Source organism: Ictidomys tridecemlineatus, chromosome 11, assembly GCF_052094955.1.
Source record: "Ictidomys tridecemlineatus isolate mIctTri1 chromosome 11, mIctTri1.hap1, whole genome shotgun sequence".
NCBI lineage: Eukaryota > Metazoa > Chordata > Mammalia > Rodentia > Sciuridae > Ictidomys > Ictidomys tridecemlineatus.
Window position 1 is genome coordinate 24,124,905 of NC_135487.1, and position 26,425 is coordinate 24,151,329.

The following is a 26,425-nucleotide window of genomic DNA, read 5'->3' on the forward strand; positions in this document are numbered from 1 at the left end:
AGTTCTTAAATTCCTGCTAGTTTGTTCTATAGAGCCATTTAATTTGGAGCCTCCTCCTCCTTCCAGATTATTCGAGGTGGGGGCAGAGAGCGAGCCTGCCCTTGAATAATCAAAAAAAAAAAAAAAAGGCTGCTGATAGCATTTTCTCAAACAAAAGAGCCGTCTTGGGTAGCCCCTCACCCCCACCTGGAATTTAAAAGTGGCTGCAGGCATTTCTGTTTTTAAACATCCGTTTTCCCCTTGCTATTACACATATGCAATGTGCAGAAACCCCTGGAAATTCCTCAAGTTTTTATTAAAAATTCCAGATGGTGCAGCAGAGATTTCAGACACTATAGCTTCTGTTAACAACAGGAAATTAATAACCAAACCGACTCCCAGTCAACATCATTTGGATTGGTGACAATAACATGAAAAGAAGAAAGCAGAGTTGCACAGCATTTGAAGCACAAGTTGCAGAATCAGCGAGACCTGGGTTCAAATCCTGAGTGTCCCACTTATTAGCTGGCAGTTGAGGGAGTCACCTAACCACTCGGCACCTTAGCTTCCTTGTGTGCAAAATCGAAAAAGTACAGTTCCGCTGTCACTCCACTTAGGCAGTCCCCAAATTCATCAGGATAGGGAGAAACAAAATTTGGGTTCTCTACCGACAATCGAATATTATTCAGCGTTTAAAAAAAAAAGGACATTCTGACACCCGCGGCAATGTGGATAAAACTTGAGGACGTGAGGTGCACAGCAGAACCAAACACGGAGAGACGGAAAGTTGAATGGAGGTTGCCAGGAGCAATGGGGAGAGGAAATGAGAGCTGCCGTTTAAAGGGTACTCGGTCCAGAAAGACGAAGAGAACTCTGCAGATGGACAGCGAGGTCAGTGGTACAACACTGTGAATGGACTTAGTCCCACTAAGCCGTCTTCTTAAAAATGGTTAAAATGGTCCATTTTAGGTTCTGCATATTTTATCAAAATTGGGGGAAATTTTAAAATAAGATAAAATAAATCACCATGCTGTACAAAAACCACAGGGCTTCTGGAAACAGTGGATTGGGAACCACTCAAAAATCTCTTGGGGAACATTTCTTTAAAGAGGAACCTGGTTTTAAAAAAAAAATGGCAGCATGGTTTTACACACACTAAATGATTAAGATGTGAAAATTACATATACATGTACAACAAGCACGATGGGTTACCGTGCCAAAGACCTTTTGTTTGCTTGCAGAAGTGAGCATCAAAGGACTGCAGCTTGTGAGTCCCTGTCAAGAGAGGGGAGGAGGAGGATCTGAAATCAGAAGGAAAGTCAGGGCACCAGGTCAGCGTCTCCTAAAACACAGGATGAAGGAAGGAAGCCCGTAGATTCTGAGGGGTGTGCACCTGTGCTTTCTGGGTATTTCCACTCAGCCGGGTTTAACTGGGTACAGTTTCCTATGCCCGTCTAGCGTTCCTCGCCCAGGATACCAGGCAGAAGCAATTGCAAAATTAACATGATGCTCCGATGATTCCCTAATACATGGATCATGACGAAACAAATGCACATTTTCAAAATAAGTGCAACAGCAGAACTGACTGTCTCTACCTGATGGAATGATTACAAATACCAGGTGATATAATGTGTACGTGTTAGTCAGCTTTGCATCCGTATGACCAAAATACCTGACAAGAATAATTTAGAGGAGGGAGAGTTTATGTCAACTCGTGGTTTCACAGGTTCAGTCCCTGGCCGGCTGACTCCATGGCTGTGGGCCTGAGGTGAAGTAGAGCATCGTGGTAGGAGGGCACCATGGAGGACCACTGCTCAGCTCATGGTGGCCAGGAAGAAAGGAGGGGGAAGGTGAAGGGAAGATGAACCCTTCCAGGTGTGATCCCAGTGACCGGCCTCCTGCAGCCAAGCCCCACCTACCTGCAGTTACCACCCAGTCAGTCCATATCGAATTAGAAAGGGCTGATTGGATTACAACTCTCATTGCCTAACCATTTCACTCTGAATATCCCTGCATTAACGCAGGATGCAGGACATTTTGGTGACACCTCATACTCAAACCATAAAAACATATGAAGTTTTCAATCGTGCCCAGCACAGAGTAACTGCTCAAGAATGACACTAGTTGGGGTTGTGGCTCAGAGGCAGAGTACTTGCCTGATACTTGCCAGCACCAAAAAAAAAAAAAAGCAAAAATAATGCTAGTGACAATTTGTTGGGACCGTGACAGTGGTTGTGGGGACTGTGGTTATTGTTCGTGCCATTGCTCCAAAAGACGTGGCCCAGTGCAGGACCAAGGGAGGCTAAATGCTCATCTTATAGATGGTAGAACTGAGACCCAGAGAAACTGAGAAATCTGTCAAGATCACAGGAAAGTCTGGTACAAGATGACTAATGTGACACCACACACACACACACACACACACACACACACACACACACACACACAACCTGATACAGAAGTTGCACAGTGTGTCCCCTGGGTGCCTGTTGGTTAATTACTTTGCTCAGGTCCCTAAATCTATGAGGAAAAGGCCCTCCACCTTCAGGGAATTTGAGCCCTTTTTAAAAGGCAAAGGAAATGGGTAAAACTTTCAGTTCTGTCTGAAAAAGCAAGACTGATTTTTCTGGAGGTTCCTATTGACTTGGAAAGAGCAGATCTGCCCATCAAATGGCATTTTACCAGCTGATCAATTTGGTGTCATTCTCATTGAATTAAATCAAATTGAAATGTAATTCCCTTCCCGGAACAAATCCCCCTGCAGGGATTCTCTGTGCAGAAGTATTTGACCTTGTGCTGGCTGCCTAGAGGGCTTTCCAGAAACCTGGGGGCACCGGAGGGGTCTGCAGAGCTCTTGTCCTTCTGTCCACAATCCACCTAGATGACTTCTGGGCTGGATCGCCACCCACTCCTGGGTCAATGGGAGTATCCAGATGGCTTCTGATGACGCCTGCAGAGGACACGGTGGTATACCTGAATGTGTGCTTATACCTCGGAATGTGAGCAGAATATGCAAAGGAACAAGGACCATTGAGAGCCTCCAGCCCACAGAGAGGCTCAAGGGAATTAGGAAAAGACTCCCCACCCCAGAGGTAGAATGACAGAATGGTGCCCTCTTCTGGAAGGGAGAAGCTGCTCCTTCCTCCAGACACTATGCCAGCTCCAAACCAGGTTGCAAAGGTTGGTGAGTGGAAAGTGGGCTGGAATTCAACCCTCCCCACCCTCCAGCCTCAACGTACCCAACCACATTCAGCAGCACTACCCAGTTCCCACGATGGCCACCATAGTTGTCCTGGCTCTGAGAGCGGTGGTCCAGCTCTGGCCAAGCATGCACATGACTCAAAGGACCCAGGAGCTTTGGGATGAACTGACTGCAATTGTGGACCAAGTCTTGGGGACCCTAAAAAGAAGAACACAACACATTCTCTGCCCAGAACTTCCCATTCCCTGAGATTGTGCAATGCTGACCTTCCTGCCCTTTATCCACCCCTCCACCCCCAGCCTTGGGAGCCAGAAGAGCTGGCTCCAAAATCCTGGCTCTACTGGGCCAGCGACTTAACCTCTCTGAGCTTTAGGCCCCTCATCTACAAAGCAATGAAAACAATACCTGTCAGCCATATGTGGGAGTGACCGTTAAGCTGGAAGACTTCCCTCTGAGAGTTAGGTGGACAAAATCCATGCAGAATGAGGAGATATGCCATCTGTTGGCACAAACCAAGAGAAAAAAAAACTGAAAATGTGACCAAAGAGTTTGGGAAGACCCCAAACACCAGTCATGGAGGCCTGGGTATAGTCACAGGGAGAGAGGCGGGCTGGGCTGGGGGGTGGGGTGATGGTAATGGAGTAAGCAGAAACCTAATTAACTAAATCAGTTGGCAAAAGCCGGTGTGAACACAGAAAGCATGCCTAGCCTGGAGCAGAGACAGGGGAGCCCAAGGAGCCAGAGCTGGCCATATTTACTCTACGATAAATTCACCAACTTCATGCCAAGCTCAGAGGCCTCTTAGCAGCCAACCACTCAGCCTCCTCTTAAAGATGTCCAACCCTCATCAACCTTTCTCAAGCTGCAACAATCCTTGGTCCCAGGGTTGTTATAAGGATTAAATGGGAAAGCGCCTGGCACGTAGCAGGCGGCAAATGAGCTAACATTCCCCTCCCACCCCGTTCCCGTTACTCCTGCAAAAATAATCAATGTCAAGTCTTTCCCAGCCATGCAGCATCTCCTCCTAGATTTTCCTGAAATCCTGCTCTTCACTTTCCTGGTCCAGCTACCCTCCCTGCATCGGTGTGTCCACCATGTTTCTTTCCTCTGTGCCCAATGGAGCGTCACTTCTACCACCCAGGAACGCCCCTCTGCTCCACACCCAGCAGGGAAGGCCAACTTAAGGAAGGAATCCTAGAAATACCTACCTACAACCAGTGCGATAAACTCACCAACTTCTGGGTATGAGCCACCTGGGTGTCTCTGTGTCCAAATTTCCACTTCTTAGGAGGACACCAGTCAGATCAGACGGAAGCCCACGGAGCTGGCCCCACTTTAACGTAAACCCACCTTTACAGAGTCAACCCTGCAGCCACGCGGTGAGCACTGGGTTTCAGACTTCAACATGGGAGTATTGGAGAGAAGCCTCAACCTACCCAACCTGAGTTGTAACTCAGCCCATTACAAGGATGCTATCTGTAAGTAAGAGCCTATAAGAGTATAAAAGAGTGAATCCCAATCAATTAAACCATCTTTGTGGAAAATGGAAAATAGTCTCCTATTGGGCCAGCCCGAGGAAAACCAAAGCACAAGGCTGGGCATGCACAGACGGCGCTTCACCCCGTCCCCCTCCCCCCGAACCTGGAGGCCCAATGCCCACCGTTATCCATGGGGTCTTCCTTCCTCTCTCTCCCATCCCAGGCCAGGGATCTGCCAAGTACTGCTGGAGAAAACCTGTATGAACCCAGGGCCTCCACCTTCCCTCAGGGGGTTCAGCAGCTCTGCCCTCCTCCTGGCCTCTCCTGGGCTTGTGCATGACCTGTTGGTTCTGCATCTGGACCAGCGTCTCTGACCCCTGCTGGGCCTATGGACCCTCCCTCGCTGATACTCCCAGAAGGTCATCTGTCCACTTTGCAGGAGGAAGGGTCACAAGCTTCTGCCCATTTTCTTTTCTTGCCGCCCCCCTTTCTCCAAAGCTTACGAGAAGAAGGTGCTTTATATGGGAAAAAGAAAACAAGGTGACTCCAAAGTGGTGGTTTCACCATAGAAGACTGACAGACCGACCTTCCTTCCTTCCTTCCTTCCTGAGAAAGTCAACTTCATCTCACGGCAGCTCAATTTATCTCTGAGAAGAAGGTTCATCCCTTGAAGATGGCATCTGATCACACTTAGAACAACATCCGAACTCCTTACCATGGCCAGCAGAGGTGGCCTTATGTGATCTGACCCTGTCTACCCTAACCCTGTCGGACACCCTGCCCTCCCTGGCTCACACTGCACCCACCACAGTGCCTTTTGGCTATTCCCAGAACACACCAAGCTCGTTCGCCACCTCAGGGCCTTTACACATTCTTTTCCCTCTGCCAGATCTTGGCATGAGTCAAGTCAGACAGTTCTCCACTTGAGCTGCCTCCTCAGCTGGGAGGAGGGCCAGCGTGTCTGTCCCCTGATGACCCCCATGAAAACCAGCACCCACGCTTCCTGATCTCCTGACGTTGTTTCTCTGTGCTTCGCTTATCAGGGAATGCCCGGTGAAATTGTATCACTCTGCTTGTTTACTCCCCATCCCCCTCGAAAAGTAAGTTTCCAGGCAGCAGGGAAATCCCAGGCGGTCTTGGGGCGAAGCAATCCCCAGCCTGTGGCTGGAATTCATTTGATCTTGTGAAATGAATAAAAAAACACTAAGACGGAAATGGCTCTGGATAGAGCCATTTCCGGGCTACCAGAGTGACCACCACGTCCCCTACAAATGAGCAAGATTCCATCTCAGTGAATCAAAAATGTAAGTAACCATCTCTGTTGAAAATAAAAAAATAACATCATGTTGGACCTAGAAACTGACAACTCCATCCCCACATCCCCGTTCTAGCTCAGGTTAGGTGGGAGCTACCAGCCACCTGCTGTGCTGATCCTTGCCTTAGGCCACAGGGACTGAGTGACTCAGGGGACAGGCACAGGTCCAAACCCATCAGGGTCCTTCCCTGGGATCCTTCAAACCACAGCCAGAAAAGAAGAAAATCTCCCCATCCCCCAAGGCAAAAGGGTGAGGCTGACAGCCTGTCCCCCCGCAGAGTGAAAAAGTGACCCCGAATGCTCTGTCAACACAGCTCTTCCTGTAATCCGGGCACCTGAGACAATAACCATCTTTTTGTCCCAGCTGGTGAGCATTGTGGTTCTGTCGCTCGCTACCCAAAGAATTCTGCTGTGATGAATGAATCCACGGGCGCCAGATGCCTGGCCCGGTGCCTGGGTCCCCGCAGATGCACAGTCGCTGTCACTGTCCTTTGCACCACCCTGTAGCTCCGTCCTCTGCCTCCTCCCCTCCCGTCTCAGGTGGGGCGTCCCTGCCGGAGGCCACCTTCACTGTCCCCGCACACCCACGCAGGGCCCTCCTTCTCCTCCTTGGCTGGAGAAGACAAGGTGGTGCTCATCTTCCAGGGGTGTGCAGAGCTCGTAAAGGCAAGAAAGAGCCAATGTGGCTCGTCTCCTGCCTCTCTGTGCCTGGTGCACAGCGTGTGACCAAAGGCCTGTCACTAGGCAGAGGCGGAGCTGCATAGAACCAAGCCTCGGGCGCCTTATAAACTGAAGAGGGCTCCATAAAACGTGCGGAAAGGGAAGGGCTGTCGCATGTAAGGGATTGTGATCGTGGTTTTATTAGCCAAATAGATAACCCTCATCATGAAAGGAGCCTTTCCGAATGATGGATGGCTCCCAGGCCCCGCGGGGACATGGGTATTTCTCAAGGCCGCCAGTCAAACAAGTTAACCGCATAACATTTCTCTCTCCATAGCAACCGGCCTGGCCTCCTCCACCCGGCCCCCAGCACCTGCGCTTCTGGAAGTGCCTCAGCTCTGTGGCCACTGCCTTCTGCAGCCCACCATCAGCGAGGGACACGCGTCCCAGCCCCCAGCTGGGACAAAGGCTCAGGACTGGGGTGCAGGAATCTGGGGTCCAGAGATGGGTCTCTCCTCTGAGCTTCTGAGTCATTCTGGTCAGCCCCGTGTGCCTCTTGTCCTTCTGCAGTTCTCAGAGGAATGAGTACCCACCCCAGGTCCTGAGGAAGGGGTGGGAAGGAGGCCCTAGCTCCCAGATGAATGGCCCCTCTCCATTTCCTGGGGCTCCTTTCTCTCTGCATCTATATTCTACAAAGCCTCTGTCTCTGTTCAGACGAGAAGCAGGTGCTGGGCAGCTTCACCTTCACCGTGATCCAGAAGCAGGTAGCACACGCCCTGCAGAGACGAGAAAGCTGAGGGAATGGACCAGGTGAGAGACCAACCCACCGTCATCATCTAGCAAGTGACAGCATCGCCCCACAGCAGCCAGAAGCCCCCAGCCTGCTCCCCCCATCATCACTGAGCACAGCCAGAGGGGACTCAAGAGTGGCAGTAAGGGACACCCTGCAGGCAGGTCCTTTGTAAGACTGTGCAGTACCCTCCCAGGCCCCAGCAGGACGGCCACCAGTGCCTGGGGAGACAGACCCCCTCCACCTCTCAGGTGGACCAAAGAGAACGGAGCCCATGGAAATGGACAGCGACAATTCTCAGCCTGAGATCTTGGAGAACAGGGAGGCAGGACAGTGGGGGGTCTACAGCAGGGATCCCCAGCCTTTCTCTGTAAAGGGCCAGAGGGTAAATATTTTCAGTTTTGCAGTCCCTATCACAGACACTAAACCTCCATCCCAGTGTAAAACCTGTGATGGACGAGGCATAAACAAACAAGCGTGACTGTGTCCCAATAAAACTTTATTTACAAAGACAGGTGGCAGACCAGATTCGGCCCATGGGCTCTAGATTCCCAATCCTGATCTGGTGCAAAGGATGCTCAGGTGCTTGGGCAGGAGCAGCAGGGGAGGATAAACTTTGGAGGGAGGGAAGATCTCATCCACTGAGCGCTGACCACACTGCCGGCATACAGTAGGTGCTCATTGAACATGGACCTGAACAACTGAGCTCTGAAGCAAGAGGGAAGAAAAAGGTATGGGGTAGACTTGCAGAGAAATATTGAGATAGGGAGCTCAGATCTGACGGTCTTCACACTCTGAAGAAGATAAATTAGGCAGTGCAGCGATGTGCCCACAAACGTGGTCAAGGCTCTCAGAGTCCTGTAACTCCAACAGCTGGGCCCATGGAGCTCATTAACACCACCCGCCAACCCCAAAAGAGAGGTCTCCAGCAGTGAGTGGAACACAGAGAGGAGAGGCAGCCTTGAAATCTGCCGATAACACCCAGCCAAGTTGGTTACCAATGTGTACAACAGGCCAGTGCCCTGGACCAAACCGCACAGGCAGAAGCCAGCTCCTTCCCCTGGCCAGCGCTCTCCAATCACTGCACCTGCGGACACGGTGAGTAACTCCACCCACCACCACCCAGAAAGTGCCCGGCTGGGCTGCTGTGTAACTCCAGCAGGGCTTTGACAGAAAGGTACCAAGGTCTAGTTTCCTAGCTGCTTGCCACCTGAGGCCTTGCTCCTGAGGTCCGCAGGGAAATCCACAGACAAGGGCCCCAGTACTCGGGGGAGAAGGATGGAGAAGAGGGAAAGCAATGGCTGATGGCTTAGCCCACGAGAACCCCTGGAGTGGAGGGGACAGGGGAGGCCGAGGGATACAGTATTGCAGGGAAGCGTATCTCTGTGACAGATGACCTCTTCTCTACCACACACATTTCTTTATCTGTAATGAGTGCCACGTGCCAATGTCCTCTCTGCCCCCATGGTTCCCCGGGGCCTCTTGGAATTGAGTGGTGACCTCTGAGACAGGGGCTGTGCTTGTTGCCCCCTGGCACTTTGGAATTCCCATAGCTCCCACCGGTCTCCAACTCAGTCTCCAGCTCAGTCTCCCAGCTGAGGTCACCGTGGGTGGCCATGAGGCAGCACAAGCCCATTGAACACCAACCCAGAGCCACAGCAAACATGGTTTTTGTCATCACCCATTATCATGCTAGCCTCATAGGTGAGGAACTTGAACTTGAGGCCCTGAGGGGTCACACAGGGCTGAGCAATCTAACACTTGCGCCTGGGTGATGAGCTCCAGTGCCCAGGCCTGTCAGGTAAGCAGGTCACACTGCTGAGCCCAGACGCGTGCTGTGTGAGAGGCAGAGACCACAGCCATTGGAATGGATGCCTGTCTAAGGGGGACAGTCCTTAATGGTCCCCTATATTGCTGCCATGTGCAAAAAGCTGGAAAAGAAGGCCTAACGTTGCCAAGTCTTCCAATTCTTCGAGAGAAATCCAGATCCAAAATATTAAGGGAAACCTCTTGATTTTTGAAAACTGGCTTAATTTTTTTAATGCTATAATGCCAGATAAAACACCCTCTCTACCTTATCTCATGAAATTCAAGTCCCTAAGAGGTCAATGGTATTCATCCCCATTTAACAGATGACGACACTGAGACTAGGAGAAGGAAAGGGACCTTGTGGAGTGACACAGCTAAGTACCCAAACCAGAGCCTGGGCCCCAGCCACCCTAGCGCTCCAGGTTGCCCCCCATGTGGTGAGAACCTGGACGCGTGGTTCCCATATCCTGGTGCCCATCACTCCGAGCTACACGTGGGGTGAGGCCTGGGGTGCGGCTCCCAGCTGAGTTCCTTCAGCATCAGACGTCACTCCGGCTTGGGCTCAGCTGGCATTGTCAGCCGTTTCCCCTGGACTGTCACTGACTGATGGGGGGACAGTGATCCCAGGGAGCCCTCAGCCTGGGTCACTGAGATAGCAGTGAGCAGAGCAGGTGGCCAAGTGCCCCAGTTAAAACAGAAACAACGGGAGCCCATGCTTCATCCAAACCTGCGCCTCGGCTTCTGAGGATGGTTCCCCTCGGCTGAGCCTGGGCGTTGAAACCATCTGGTCCGACTTTGTTTTATGAACTTTGCTATAAACTTATAGGAAGATGTGAGCCGAATGCTGGTTCACGTAGGAGAATTTGTAACTTGCCAAAAGCAGAGGGTGTCCATCAAACCTGGAGGAAGTCCTCTGGGGCCCTGCCACACAGTTCTGGCCTTAATTTTGACCTGCATGACATTTTTATTAAGGACTTAGTTGAAAACATAAAGGGCCTGTTTACCGAATTTGTAGTTGATTTTAAAAGAAAAAAAAAAAGGCTTAGGCAGATTGCAAAAACAGCGACAGAATCCAGATGGCTCTAGACAGGCTGGACTGATGGGCTGAATCTAATAAGATAAAATAAAACAGAGATAAATGTCAGGTCCTGAACTTGGCTTCGAAACACTTACTATTCAAGGACGGGATTGAGGTAGGCGGGACAGTAATGAGACTTCGAAGTGGCAGGTTTTAATAAAACTCAGAGCTTTGAGTCCACATAATCAGCATGGTTATAACACTTAAGAAAAAGATAATGATAATAATTGAGGATGTTCATCACGGCATTGTTTATAATAGCATGACACTGGGAGCAATCTAGACATCCAGTAGCTGGAGTTCACCCGGACAGTTGAAAATAATAAGTTCATTAAAAATAGCAACAGCCCAAGAATATATTTAATGATCTGAGAAAAGCATATTAAAGAAAAATCAGTAGCTTATGAAGCAGTATGTACAGTGTGAGTCGATTTCTACTTTTTAAAAAAAAGGTACGGAAAGATAGAATGCAAAAGGTAAACTTGACAGTTTCTGGGTGGCACTAGGGTTGATCTGGGGGCTGGGGGGTTGTCTCAGTGTATAAAGTTCTTGAAGCTTTGAGAAAGTTAATGAGACTCTCAATCATATAGAATCTTAGTTTCTAAAAGCCGGTAAAAGACATTTCACTGTGCTTTGGCACAACCAAGACTGGGGTCTTGAGTCTAGTTGCAGGTATCTCGCTTGACGATGTAGTGATGGATGGTGTCAGCAAACACTCTGAGGGCTTACAGCCTGCCTGGAAGCATACAGTTCTTGAAATCGTTATCTCACTCAATAATTTCGAAATTTCATGGCTCCTCAAGATACCAGTGCTTTCTCCCCGTTAGAGGAGGTGCAGAGAGACCAAGAGACCTGCCCAAGACCACACAGCACCAGGATTTGCTGGAAGCATTAGACTCAGGTAAAGGAGACTAGAAAGAGAAGGCTTCCCTGAAAATATTGTGAGTTTAGCAGAGTGTGAAGCATCCCCGGCAGACCTCCTGGGAGTCCTCTGCATTCAGCTGGCCACCGGTCATTCTAACTGATCCACAGTTCCTAGTCTTCTTGGGAGAAACTGGGAAGGCACCATTGGAACTCAATGGAGGGGCCATCAGGACTGAATTACAGCCCTTGGACTCTGGAATTAAAACCATCTCTAATAGAAGGTGAAGAAAGTTCTGACTCTCAGGCTTGGGAAGACCAAAGCACATGAAATTGAGATGGGGGAAGAAGATCAGGAATGTTTGGCAGAGAGTGATATAAAAAAACTGGTACAATCCTCCCCACCCCAAATCGGCCCAGCCTCAAGGGGACTTGGTTACAGCTCCTTCTCATCAAGAACTGAACAAAATAGAAGATCTGCAACTCCTTATGTGCAAGTCAACCAAAGGGTTTGCCAGACCTCAGGCAAATCTCCACTGGGAAGCAAAGCCCACCTGGGAGCCAGGGTGGCAGCTCTAAGTCCACCACCCACCAGCTGTGACTATGGCTGAGTACGGGGACTGGCACTTTAAAATTCTCTTCCCAAATCTTGTGGAACACCCAGGCTTAATCTGGAGGAGGAGATCTGTCCATTGTGAACCAGAGGACAGGGCTAACTCGATTGTGGAAGGAACAAGACATGTCAGCTCCCAGTTGGTGACTCCCTGCTATGGAGGGACATTGGCCCCAGAAAGCAATGGCCTCCGGCAGATGTCAGATGGTCACTGATTATAAGAAGCAATGTAGACGGTGTTTGTGCCATGCACCTGGAAGGCTGGGAGGGTCAGGACTTTGGGTTTTCTCAACATTATTTCCCCAGGTCTTTGGCACATACCTGGATTATAATAAGTGCTCAAAAAAAAAACTGTGCTGAATTAATAATTAGTGAAATGAAGAGTTAGACCAGATTACCACCAAGGGCCCTTCTGGAACTGAGTTTCTGATCTTGGTGACTTTTATAATCAATGTCCGTGAAGTGTGTTCATCATGGCTCATTTCTTCTGACGATCCTGCCCTCAATGATCCCAGCTGAAGCCCCAGATCACTGTGGCCCTCTCAGTCCATATCATCTCACCCCAGTGGCTATACCATGTGGCCCCACATAGCACCCCATGACACCACCGTGCCACTTAACAGAGCCCCAGAAGTTGCACATTGGTTTGTTTGCAGTATTTTACATTTACGAAGCAGGCAGCTACATACACGGGTCTGCAAATATTTGTTTTCCTCTTGGTTATTTCCTCAGAGTCTACTTTGCAAAAGGAATGTGTTCAAAACCTCCCCCAGTTGGTGACTATCTACTCTGGCAGATTTAGAGCCTTAAACCCAAGTTTTTCCAGCTGCTGTGGATGGTAACGATGTTCAGTCCCACTGCGAGCAGACAATGGGCCAAGAACCTTCCAACTCAGACACTTAGTTGTTCCAAAGCTTTCCAGAGACCACTTAGGATGGGGGACCCACAGGAGCGTTCTTGCATCCATTGTATCATCTCCAAGTCAACAAAAGTTAGGATAAATATCCTCCCCACTCATACTCCCCTTCTAGAAGCCTCTCAGTCTGGGAGCTAGGTCCCCAGAGGATACCTCCTGCCACAAAATGGTCCCCCTGAAATTCATTGTTTATGTCCCTTCTTAGAGTTTATCCGTGGTGAGGCCAGGGGGAGCTATAAAATAAGGTGCTCAGACATTTGGGCTTCTGATAGCCTGTTCACTAAGGTTTGCCCCAGACACATCATCATGAAAAGTGAGCAGAAACTGTCACGTCTGGGATTCCTAACCTGGCGGGAATGGTCACATCCGATTCTGCCCAGCAGAGTAGCCTGGCCAAAAATCCAAACAATTTCCCAGCACTGCCTGCCCACGAAATACAAGCCCTCTGACCAGATGAACGGTTTTCCAGCGCCACCAGCAGGGTACAAGGGTGCCCCTCCCTCCCAACTGTCCCAAAGTCAGCTCAGAGCGCTTGGCCATTCCCTCCTGCTTAGTTTAATGGCTGCAGTCAGGACTTCGGGGGCCGGAATGGACTGTGTGTGTGTCCCTGTGGTGATGGAGTGTATTTCCCAGGGTGGGAGAGCTCCACGCCGAGGCAGCAGCTTCAGGGTGGGCTGCCTGTCCCCTGCACTCCCCATAGCGACACCTTCCCTGGGTATTTGCTTTATTACTATTTGTTGTGCAGAAGGTTTTTCTTGCAGTATATTCCGGGCTAATTTTAGAAATTTGTTTTCACCTTCTGACATTGATTCCGGGGGCAGCTTGCAAGCTGCCTGGAACGAAAAATCAATGGTGACAGCCTCGGAGTGGGCTCCCATTCTTCATTAACCCCGAGCTCCCTGCAGCCCCAGCCCCGTCTCCTCCTTCAGGGCTGGCCCTGGGCAAAAATGGGCAGTCAGGAAGTTTTCCTTTGGTGTCCTCAGCCTTTCCGTCCTGAGCCCTTTTGGTCCTCGCTCTCTCCTCCTCTACCAATGCCTACTCCTCACCAAGTGGGGAGAGAGGATTGGGAAGTGGGGCAGGATCCACTGAGCACCTCCCATGTGCCTGGCTCTAGATGGGCAGCTCCTATGAATGATCCCATGTCAGTCTATCAGTAATTCCCAGAAGGTGTGATTGCCTCCATTTCACAGAAAAGAAGACAAGAGGCACAGAGGAATCTAGAAACGAGCCCAGTGTCTCACAGCTAGTAGAGCTGTGCAATTGCGATCTCAACCTCTCAAACTCCAAAGCCTGCATCCCCACCATCATACTGATAAGTACCACAGTGCAAGAAATCCAAGAGGCATTTAGGGTGAAGCATCCCCCAGGGACACCCAGAGAGTACTTGGCCCTGCACCCAGCCACCCCCGCTCAGCCGTAGGATCTGCTGAGTTCTACACACAGGGACTAGCCCTAATGACGTCTCCAGGGACATCAGACTGTGCTCCTGGGCCTCAGCTCCAACCACGGTGGGTTGCAGAATGGGCCAAGGAAGTTCTAATTGAGAACTTACAGAACTCCTGAGCAGATCGTAGCCCTCAGGCCAAAGGTCACTCACAAGATGTGCAGAGCAAAAAGTGAACGCAGGAGACCTTTGAACATGTGAACAGGCAAAGCAGAACAGGGGACAGTGGAACTCAGGGTAGAGAAGGAGGCGAGGCTACAGGAGTCTGCACCAGCCCTACTCCGTAGAAATGCAGTGCAAAGCCACATACAATTCTGTAGTAACCACATCAAAAAGGTAAAAAGAAACAGGTGGATATAATAATAGACTCATTTAACCCAATGTATCTCAAACATATCCCAAATATTATTTCGACAATCAATATGAAAACTTGTTCAAGCTGAGTGTGGTAGTGCATACCTGTAGTCCCAGCTACTTGGAAGACTGAGGCAGAAGGTCAAGACCAACCTGGGCAATGGAGCAAGACCCTGTCTCAAAAATATAAATAAATAAATAAATAAAGCCAGGCACAATGGGGCATGCCTATAATCCCAGCAGCTGGGGAGGCTGAGATAGGAGGACTACATGTTCAAAGCCAGCCTCAGCAACAGTGAGGCACTAAGCAACTCAGGGAGACCCTGTCTCTAAATAAAATATAAAATAGGGCTGGGGATGTGGTCCAGTGGTTGAGTACCCCTGAGTTCAATCCTCGGTACTCAAAAACTAAATTAAGTAATTGATTTTTAAAAACTTAAGAAACACATTATTTTATTGTAATTTTTATCCCCAAAAGGCTTAGGCCTTTAAGGTCCTTATACACATCTCAGTGTAGACTAGCCAAATTCACTTGCTCAATAGCCCAATATGGTCAAGGGCTGCCCTATCATACTGCAAGGCGAGATCTGTGGTTTTTAAAATTGTGTTTCACTGCACCCAGCCTTCCTTGGAAGTGTTCCAAGAGTTCCCTGGATGCTCAGTTTCAATTTCATTTATTTTCACAATTTAATTTTTTTTACAATTTAAAAACTAATATTAAAGAAATCACACTTAAAGATATTCCATCCCAAATTTTAACACATTAAGGACAATCGGTAGGAAAAGTTGGGTTTGCATTTGAGAGGAAAGATGACTGAATTCATCGTCTCTTAGGATGAGCTTGTACTAGCAAAACCCTTCAAGCTGTTTTGGATATTGGTCATTTATATTAGCTTTTGATTAAACAAACTCAACAGCCCACGTTTACCATGTGCTTGTTATTTTTGAGCCTCATCTCATCAAACTCTCAAAGAAATCTTCAAGGTGGTACCATTATTGTCCTTATTTGCAGAGGAAGATCTTGAGGCTGGGGAGTTTGACAACTTGCCCAGGGTGCAAGAGCAATGTCAAAATTCAAATCCAAGCCGGGCCGTCCAACTTCTGAAACTAAACCTCTTAAGCACCAAACTACACTAAAAAAAAAAAAAAAAAAAAAAAAAAAAAAAGTAAAAAGAACAATCCATTATGCTGGTATAAATCTAAAAAGCCCTGTCAAACTTCAGGCTGCCTGGTACTGGCTCCTCCCTGCATCCCGGCTCACAGCCTCTCATCAGGCCCTCCCCACACACATGCACACCACCCAGCATTCTGTTTAGACCACAGTGTGTCAGCATTAGCTGTGGTCCCTTTGTTCCCAAGATAAAGCATTTTAAATCCTACTTAGCCCCCAACCACCTAAGGAAGAGGTTGGATTTTTATCCTATAAATGTTATGAAGCCAATGAGTAGTTTAAGCAAAGGGAGTGACAGAGGAGATCAGATTTGCATTTTAGAAAGCTCATTCTGGAAGCAGCAGGGAGGGTAAATTGGAGGGTGTTGGGACTGGGGAAAGGAAACCAATTTAAAAGCCATTAGAGAGGAGATGTCAGATAGGAGAGGGGGACCCACAAGATGAAATTGCTGGGTCTCGGTGACGGAGTCATCCCTGAGTGGGAGCAACGGAGAGCAAGTCGAGGATGACGCTGGGTTTTGGTTTAAGTAGCTGAGTTAACGGCGGGACCATGAGCTGAAATAGACGTACAAGGGGAAGCCGGGCGTGGTGGCACGCCATCTTGGGAGGCTGAGGCAGGGGGATCACAAATTCAAAACCAGCCTCAGCAATTTAGCAAAACTCTGTCTCAAAATAAAAAGGGCTGGGGATGTAGCTTGGTGGTGCAGTGTCCCTGGTTTGATTCCCAGTACCACAAAAAAAAAATAAAAAAATAAATTAATTAAATACAAGGGAAAGTGTGAGTTGAGTGAAACAAGTAGACAGGATGAGCTTAGATTTTAAGATTGGAGCTGACATAGTAATTGATTGCCCAACATCCATTCATCCCCTCGGCCATCTGTCACAGAAATGCAATCTGAAGAATTCACTCCAGATCCAGGGTGGGCCCTGATCCATGTACCGTACCAATCATGGCAACCCATTCCATGACAACGCCCCTTGCCACCTGCCATTTCTCTGGTGGCTCAATTGGTGTAGAGACCATAAGTGGACTCACTGGGAACAAAGAAAACTGCCCGGCTCCAACAACTGTGGGAGAGGAGCCTCTCCTGATGAGAACGAGGAAGCAGGCATCCTGTTGGCTACCACAGCAATCCTCCAATTCAGGAGGCTCGGGATAAGGCAATTCTGGAAGAAGAGTTTGACGGAGAGAGGGAGACGTGGCCCTTGATGACTTCCACTGAAGCGCTGGGCAAAGCCACCCAAAAAGTCAGCCTTTCCCTCCATGGAAGACAAAAAATGTCCTTACTGTCACTCTTGCAGTGCTGGGAATTAAAGCTAGGGTCTCCCGAACGCTAGACAAGTGCTCTACCACTGAGCTACACCCCTGTCCCAATTTCCTTATTAAGAGTTGGCGTTTTGCTACATGCAGCCCAAATGGCCTGACACCGATATGTTGAATGGAGGTGACAGTGCATGGAGCCCCTTGGAGTTACATAATGCAGCAAGCCCAGGGTGACCTGTGGGACCTAAAAGAGAAGTGCCCATCAGACAGATGGCTGTTAAATCTGAAGTTCAGGGTAGAGGCCAAGCTGGAGAGGCGGGGCTGATGTCATCAGATGGAATTGAACCTGGCGGGGTACAAGGCCAACTGAGCAAAGAACACAGAGTGAACACAAAGGAAGAGGGGCATCGAGGAATGGCCCCCAGGAAGCACTGATGCTGGGAGGGCAGGAGGCTAATTGCTCTATAGAAGACAAAGGCAGAGCAGTGACGGAGGGGCCAGGTATGCTGGCACACACCTGTAATCCCAGCAACTTGGGAGGCTGAGGCAGGAGAGTCACAAGTTCAAGGCCAGCCTCAGCAATATAGGGAGACTCTCAGCAAGTTAGAGAGACCCTGTCTCAAAATAAAAAATAAAAAGGACTGGGGGTGTTGCTCAGTGGTGAAGCACCCCTGGGTTGAATCCTCACTACAAAAAAAAAAAAAAATGTGACATAGGAGTCCAGGTATGGGATGGAGACTGAAAGATTGCAGCCATGGAGGTGGGGAGAGAAAAAGAAGGGAAGAAATGAGAGAGGAGGGATTGGAGCAGCTGCTGAGGGGCCAAGAGCACTTTGGAAAGAGACCTTGGCACGGACGGGAAACAGTAATTAAAGTACAGGCCAAGCTGCTTTAACAAGATCCTTAAGCACAATGGCTTAAATAAAAGACGTCATTTTCCTTCCCACACAACAGGCCAGAAGGAGAGACGGCCTGGGGCAGGGGTGGCTCTTTTCCACAAGGTCTCCAATGGCCTGACCATGCCATAGGGTCTCTGTACATTCACAGCTGCTTGTCACCAGCATGACCAGATCCTAGCCCTTGGTCAGGGGAAAGAGACGATGCCCAGTGTTTTAGTCAGCTTTTTCACTACTGTGACTAAAGGACCCATCAGCACAACTGTAGGGGAGGAAAGGTTTATCTCGGCTCACGGTTTCAGAGGTCTCAGCCCATAGGCAGCAGGCTCCATTCATCAGGGCTCCAGGTGAGGCAGAATATCATGGTGGAAGAGAGTGGCAGAGGGAAGCAGCTCACATGGTGATCAGAAAGCAGCGGGGGGGGGGGGGGGGGGGGGGGGGGTGTTGTTGTGGCTCAGCGGTAGAGTGCGAGTGGGCAGGGTTCAAGCCTCAGCACCACATAAAAATAAAGGCATTGTGTTGTGTCCACCTACACCTAAAATAAATAAATAAATAAATATTTAAAAAGAAAGCAGAGAGAGAGACTCCACTCTCCAGATACAAAATATATACCAAATAGCCACACCCCCATGAACCACTTCCTCCAGCCACACCTCACCTGCCTCCAGTTACCACTCGATTAATCCCATCAGGGATCAATTCACTGACTGGTCTAAGGCTATAACCCAATCATTTCTCCTCCAGACCTTCTTGCATTATCTCCCACGTGAGCTTTTGAGGGACATCTCACATCCAAACCATAACACTCAGTGAGGACAGCTTCCATGTAGGGATGCGATCCGAAGTCCCACGCTTCCTTTTGGCAAGAATGAAGACGTGGTTACACCCGGCTGCAAGGAGCCTGGGAACTGTGGTCCCAAGCCAAGTACTCATGTACTTTCCTTAAACTCAAGGGGCTTTGGCTAAAGGACACTTGGAGAGCCCAGCTGCTGGTTTCTAGGAAGCCACGGGAGGTGTTCCACAGGTGACAATCCCCTCTGCTCCCTGGGGAACCATCTGAGCCTCTCTGAATTAATTTCCTTACCCCAGTCAGATGGATCACATTAGAAGGCCTTGAAGAATTCCAGGCTCTGTGATCACAGCCTGTCATCTGAGACCACTCTGTCCACACGGGAGACGACCTTGCAGCCTGGTGAACGTGGCACGGCCCATTGACTCAGTGCACCTCCCCCTCCTTCTTGGCCACTCCGTCAGCCTGACTTCACGAAGGCCCATCAGAACCAAGCAGAGGGCGAGAGCCTCCCATGCAGGGGCTGCACTGTGCAGATGGTGATTCCCCTTCTCATTTTTAACCTTCCCCCAACCACGGGCTCCCTGCTCAAGACGCTTTCTCTCAGACTAGCTTCCACATAAGGCTCTCCCTCCCTTCCCCAGCACCACCCCTGACTTGTTCCCCAAACCTCTGCAGTCTGGCCTCTGCCCCATCACTCAGCTGACTAACTGTCACTGAGGTCATGACATTTCAGGTCTCTTCCCAGCCTCTTCCTCCTCTGCCTGCCCAGGTCTCCTTAGACACAGTTGACCACCCCTTCCTTGAAGCTCCACCTCCCTTCCCTGCTATGAAGTGCCACTCCTGCCCCCGGCAGCACCCTGCTTCCCTATCTTTTAGTTCTGCTCCAGGTCTTTCCTTCTGTGACTCCTCAAGAGACAGACAAAGGCCAACGCAACATCTGTACAGGAGCAGCCAACTAGTTAGCCTGGTGGAGTGGAAAAGATGTAACCTGAGCTCAAAACCAGATTTGTCACCCATGTGCTCTGTGAGCTTGGCAGGTATTTTTTTTTTTTTAGTGTCTCTGAGTCCATTTTGTTCCTGGAAAAATACAATGATACAAATACCTCGGCTTTAGGTGAGGCAACTTCCTAATAAACACCTCCCCCTAAATCTCAGTGACTAAACAAACATAATATTTCAGTCCAATGAAGCTGAGCAGAGGCCAGGGGACTATTACCTATGATTATACAGAAATTCAGTCCAGTGACTGAGTCCATCATTAGATTTTCTATTTCAGCATCCCACAAGGGAAGAGTGAGTGAGGGTGTGTAAAAAAGATTGCACATGATATTCTTTAGAGGCCAGACATGCAAAACATGCATCTATTACTCCTGCCCACATCCCATTGGCCAGAACCTTCATGTGATGCAACCCAATAGCATAGGATGCTGGGAAATGTAGTTCCAGGAGAAAAAGAGGATTTGATGAGCACCTAGTGTCCTCTCTACCACAGGGTGGCTGTGAAAATGGAAATCACAGTTATAAATCCTATCACTTTTCTGGAATGGAGGAGTTACTATATGAATAGTGGAAAATAGAAAAAACAACAACAACTTTTGTTTAACTGTTTTTCAACTTTCCCAAGTATTTAAGTCTGTTCAGGCTGAGATAAATAATAAGACTGAAGAAAGGAAGATGGCAGCCATGGAAGTGTGGCCAAGTCTGGAGGCACAGGGGTAGGAGCAGCAGCAAGCAGAGTGGGAGGGGTCTCGTGAAGGGCCACTGGAACCCAGTACAACCTCTGGTTTTCCAGCCAGCCCTGGCTCCCACCTGAGCCAGAAGGGGTTTAGAGAGATCCGAGTTTCCTTGGAAACCGTTTCCCTGGCCCTCTCTGCATGTTATCAGCCAAGTTGGTTGTAATCAAACCCCCACGGGGCAGAGAATGAGCTCTCAAACTGCCGTCCTGGGGTTCCATCCAAATTGCTTGCATTTCCTATTTAAATTGGTAATTTCCCTGCAAGTGTTCCCCCTGCCCATCCAGAGGCTGGTTGAGAAGGGGAAGCTCTGGACACAGCCCAGGGTCCCAGAAGTGCCTCCAACCAGACCCAGGTCCTCAGCCAAGGCTGAAGGCCTCTGGCAAACCCAAGCCTCGAGAACAGCAATGTCAGGCCAGGGGCCCCTTCTGTGGGCCCCTCTGCTCTACGAAGGGGAACAGCCCAGATATCAGTGATGGAGAAAGACGCCCACAGGCCACAGTGGGCGACTCCAGAATGGCGGGCATCCTTGTCCATGGTGAATGTAGGGGGACTTTGGTCCTTTTTTCAGGTACACACCTTCTAAGTATGAAGGGTTGGAGGCTGGACCAAAGGCTTGTAGTCCTGAAGTACTCAGAGCTGAGACCACAGGAGTAGGAACAGATGGGAAAGCCCTAGAGTGCTAGGCAGGTAAATTCCAGAAGGCTCCGGAGTCCCTCACCTCCACTCCTTCAGCTAGCTCAGTCCCCCAGTGGTCTACAGGAAGGGACACTCCCACCTCCTTTCCTTTCAGAATGGGTAGGAGGCCCGTCACACACACACACACACACACAGATATGGACACATACATGCGTGCACATTGGAGAAATTCGTTCATGTGTATGGATAGATCAACGCACACCTGTTTTCTTGAAGACATGCAAGCTGATCCCCCTCAAGGCACACAAGCACGTTCACGGTAGACCTAGGCATGTTCACAAACACGCACCCGAGTCAGAATGGGCACACGGGGCATGGCAGCGTGAGACAGCATTAATGAACATACGTGCGCCCAACACTAGTCCAGCCAGCTGTTGCAGCGTGATCCCTGACCCGCACCTGCTGGGATGGGAGATGGACCCTGCGTCACAGGTGGCTAAGCAGGGCACAGTCTGGATTCCGAATTGCTAATAGATCCAAGGCGTTGTGGCTAAATTGGGTTTAACCCAAGGTCACACCCAGAGTCCAATATGACGGGTCAGAGCATGGAGCCTCTTAGTGGAGTGGGCGAGGGGCCTTCATCAGTGAAGCAGGTACCCCGACTGCAGTCGGGAACCTGGACTAGGAAGAGCCACTGGGAAGAAGCCTTCCTCCCAAAGGAGAACCTGTAGGTCAGGGCCTTAGCCCAGCACAGAACCCGTCAAATGAGGAACCTGCCATTTGGCTAGATACACAGTGAGAAAAGGTTCTGGGCTCATGGGCAAGGTGCCCAGGGCCCCGAGCTCTCAGAGCCTGTGTACAGAGAAGCACAAGTGATACCAGCCTCCCCCCCATCCCCTATGGCTCCCCACCCAGAGCCAGGCTGAGTCAGGTGAGCAGCCTCTAGGCAGGGGACGCTCGGTGTCTACTGCTCCAGGGACTGAGATAAGCCGGGCACTCCTCCCTGAGCCAATCAGACCCTGGACTCTATTATTCCCTCAGTGTCCAGGAAGACACCCAGAAGATTCACTGTTGACCTGCAGAAGCTTCCCTCAGGGCCCTGCCCGCACAGCAGCCCTAGGGGTCTTAGTCAGGCGAGCTGGGGGCACTGGAGAGCCAGGCCTGTCCTCCCAAGCCAGGGAAGCTGGGAGCCGGGCTGTGCACCTTGGGGATGGGGAGCAGGTGTTGGATTCCAGGGCCCAGGGCCACCGTCCCCACGTTTCCCCTCTGAGAAGAATCCCACAGAGTCTCATAGCCCTCCTGCTCCTTTCTAACAGACAGGTGTGAGAGAAGAAGCGGAACTCCAGCAGGCCAGCTGTCTGCAGCTGCGATTATGTGCCCATCCGCAGCTTCTGGCAGAGAGACTGCTGGGAGGAGGATGGACAGGGTGACATTTCCAAATACTCAGTTTCTCTGCCACCCAGTATCTGTCTCTCTCTCTCTCTCCCTCTCCCTCTCTCTCTCCCTCTCAGCTACTACATAAGTCTGGTCTCCTTCCATCTCCTTGTCTCCTGGAAGACTCTTATTTAACCTTCAAAACCCTGTTCGTGTATCGCCTCTACAATGAAATCCTTCCCCACTCTCTAATGGATTATTCACCCCTTCCTCCTGGCTACGTTATATGTTACGAGTATCTGTTCGTGTTGGGGTGTCTGTCTCCTACACGTGACTGGGAGCTCCTTGAGGGCAGGAGCTCCATGATACTTGTCTCTGTGGTCCAGCACCACCACAGGATCTGTGAGTGTTCCAGTGAGGCACTGTGATATCGCAGTTCAAAGAGGGGGTTCTGGAGCCAGATAGAGCTGGGTTTGAGTCCCAGTACTGCCTCGTCAAGCTGCGGGACTAGACAAGTTGCTTCAAGTCTCTGAGCCTCGGTTGACCCAAATGCAAAATGGGAATATTAATCACAATCACATCTCACAGTTGCATCATCAATAATAAATAATAAATATAGAAAGGATAGCCCAGTCACGGGATTATTATCCCATGAGCATCTAGCCTGTTGATTCATCCATACACTGACTTCTAGAAATTGCACCAACAAATGAATAATTACAATCAGGTATGATGAGGTCCGTGGCAGAGCAGGAGTGATATGGGAGCCCAAAAAAAGGAGCCACAGACTTTGTGGTCACATGATATAGTGGTTAAGTGCATTGGCTTTGTTATCAGGAAGTCCAAATTCAATTCCTACCTGAGTCCAAATACTCAGGAATTGACTCACTGTGTGACCTTTGGAAAGTTATACAAATACTTAGAAACTCAAAAATGTAATAGAAATTTAAAAATGCAAATATGCAAGTTAAGCCAGCAAGGAAGACTTCCCTGAGAAGGTGATGTCAGGCCTTGATGAATGAACAGGAGCTTTCCAGGTGAAGAGGGGAAACCAGGGCGATCCCAGGGGGAGGAGGAACAGGGTCAAGGGCTGGTGAAGCCACAAGACCACCTGGTGACCCCAGGTCCTGTGTGTGAAGCAGGAGTAGCAGAAGAAGATCTGCAAAGACTGGGGAAGACATGAGACATCATGCTCAGATACATTTCCAACAGCCTCCAAGTCCCTCTTCTAGAATGTACTGGGTCCATCCTTAGGAGCTCAATAAATACTTCTAGGAAATGAATGAGAAACACTACATCCCTGACCCATGAGCCTTTCTGCCTGCTGGATTTCCAGTTCTGCCATGAATTGGCTGCAAGGCCCTGGGCAAGTCACTTAACCTCTCTGAACCCTGTTTCCTCCTCTGAAAAATGGAAAAGGGACAGGGCAGCAGCAGCAGCATGCCCTGTCGAGGGGTCGTTGGGAGGGATGAGCGAGAACATGCTGTGGTGCTTGTCACGCGAGGGGCTCTCAGGATCTGGGTTGCAGTTCCTCTCTCTGAAAACAAATGACTCCTCCAACACACACACCTTCATGCCAAACCCTGCTCTAGAAACTTTGTTACCTTGCTCCGTCTTCTGAAGCATCCCACTGAGAAGGCTTTATCATCCCGAGCTACAGACAAGTCCCAAGAGGCTAAGTGAGAGTTTACGATTGTGCCTTGGATGCACAGCTAGTCAGAGTCAAAGCTGAGATCCAGATTCCCATTTTACTTATGCCAAACTCCTGCCACCTCATGGAGGATTTCTTTTCTTTTCTTTTCTTTCTTTCTTTCACTCTGTTCCCCCATTGAAACATAACATATGCCCTGAACATCTCCCAAAATTCATGTGCTAAAATTTAATCCCCAGTGTGATAGTACAAAAAGGTGGGACAGTGAAGAGGTAATTAATAGGATTCACAACCTTATAAAAAGAGGTGGGAGAGAGCTCTTTGCCTCTTTGGCCCTGATGCCCTTCTGCCTTGTCAGAACACAGTGCTTGTACCTGCTAGAGGACACCAAGGTGCCATCTTGGAAGCAGAGAGAACCAGCCCTCACCAGACACGGAACCTTCCTGAGCCTTGATCTGGACTCCCCAGCCTCCAGAACTGTGAGCAATATTTTTTTTTTTCTGTTGTTGACAAATTTCCCATTCTTGTGGTTTTTTGCTATTGTAGCACAAATGGATTAAAATAGATGGACACCCCAATTTATGTAGCAATTAAGACCAGAGCTTCTCTCCCTGAGGAAGCAGGAGTGGGGAGCAGCATGCCCTGCTGGTTTTACAGCCCCCATTCACTCCCCCAGCCACCGGCCCCCACTGACTGACTCAAGGCTCCAAGGAGCACAGGCCAAAACTCTGCACTCCTCCCCCTCCCAGGCAAGCCTCAGAGCCAAGAAACTTGCACAAAAGTTAGATCCATCAATGGGACTGACGTGAGGGGAATGACTCCTGAGCCCCGTGGCTCACAGAATAAAAACATATTCGTTCCTTCTGATCCCTATCCAGTCTCCTGATAAGCCCAGCCTGCCACATCTCAATGTTCCTCTGCTAAGATTTCTACAGGTCCCTCAGATGCCTGGTTCCAGCCTGCTAGCCTTTGAACTTGAGATATTCTGAGCATCTAGTAGTTAACTTAATAATTTGGGGAGATTTGAAAGGCAGACCGGGCAAGTGGTCAGCCAGCTCTCACCTGCACAGAAGATTTGGTAACCTGGCTGTCCTCCCTAAGGGCTCCTCTCCAGGGAAGGCTGATGGAATCAAAGAGCCAGGGATCTCGGGAAATTCATTTGCAGCCACAACAGGATCCTGTTAGCAAGCTGTCCTGGGGATGGGCAGCTCACCCACGTCTCCATCAGAAGCTGCGTCCTTGGACATTTAATAACCGGCTCTGCTTGGTTCAGCACCATCGGAGCCTGGAACTGGGTTTCTATCACAGGGTCCCATGGCCTCAAAACTGTGCCACAGACAGGCCAACTCTGTCTGAAGATAAACCACCACCTCCTAAGCAACAGTCAGTCCCTACCACCCCTGCCTCCCCTCCTGAAGTGATGGAGATGCCCTGGGAGGCCCCAGCTGCCTCCCCCCATCTCTCTGACCAAGGTCCAACTTGAAGTCCATTTTCACCCTCACGCAGCCCCTCAAAGGTTTGTACCTAAATTTCTCCTTTTTCCCCAGTAGGAGCAGACCCCAGATCCTCTGGGCTTGAGCTGGGTTTTCCAGGATGGCCTCAGCACAGCACCACACAGACCTGATTCAAGTTCAGCCTCCGTCCCTCACCAGCTGTGTGACCTTGAGCCTGTTATCTCATCTCCGTCTCAGTTTGTCTTCATTAAGTTCAGGTGTACAGAAAAAGAAAGAAAATACCAGTTACTTAGATAAGGCAGGAAGGAGTCCGTGTCTGGTAGGTATGGACTCTGGAGATGCAGGTTAGTTTGTTCCACTGTGATCAGGGACAGAGTACTACTGCCTCATGGTGCAAAATGGCTGCTTGAGCTTCACATCCTTATTCCAGTTTATAGGAAGGAGAAAGGAGCAGAGAATGGCCAAAGTGTGCAGAACACACCACCCCTCACTCCTCAGAAACCACAACTTAGCACATGGACACCCCTAGCCTCACAGAAAGTTGACAAGCAGTCTTTGTTCCAGACAGCTGTGTCCTGCTAAAACTTGGGAAATCTGAATACTTAGGAAGAGGAGAGCAGTCTCTACTGTGGACCCTTCTCTCCCCACACCCTACGGTGTGGCAATCCTAAACCTGAACCCTGGCACTTGAGCATTCCCCCCAGCCATCCCATAGGCCCTTTAAATGTAGGACATCCAAACCTGGATTAAGTCCATCTTACCAGGACCCAGAAGGCAGCAAGGGTCTTGGAGACTTTGGGTTGGGTCCTGACCACCAACATGTGCATTAGCTTCTATGAGCAATAGTTTTCTCATCTGTGAAATAGGAAACATATCTTCTATGCTGTTGGGAAGATCAAATTGTTGGCTTACACAGCAACATCTGGTGTGGTGCCTTGTACACAGTAGGAGCT

At 49.7% G+C, this 26,425-nt stretch overlaps 1 long non-coding RNA gene across 1 annotated transcript in view; it reads right to left on the reverse strand.

Annotated features, from left to right (window-relative positions):
• Positions 1-274: 274 nt before the first annotated feature.
• LOC120890712 (uncharacterized) overlaps positions 275-26,425 on the reverse strand; it is a 49,232-nt gene continuing 23,081 nt past the window's right edge. Inside the window, exons 3-5 of the long non-coding RNA XR_005735090.2 lie at positions 3,587-3,680; positions 3,219-3,379; positions 275-2,929 (exon numbers count right to left, since the gene is read on the reverse strand). This is a non-coding gene — a long non-coding RNA (uncharacterized LOC120890712). The remainder of the gene's footprint in view (positions 2,930-3,218; positions 3,380-3,586; positions 3,681-26,425) is intronic.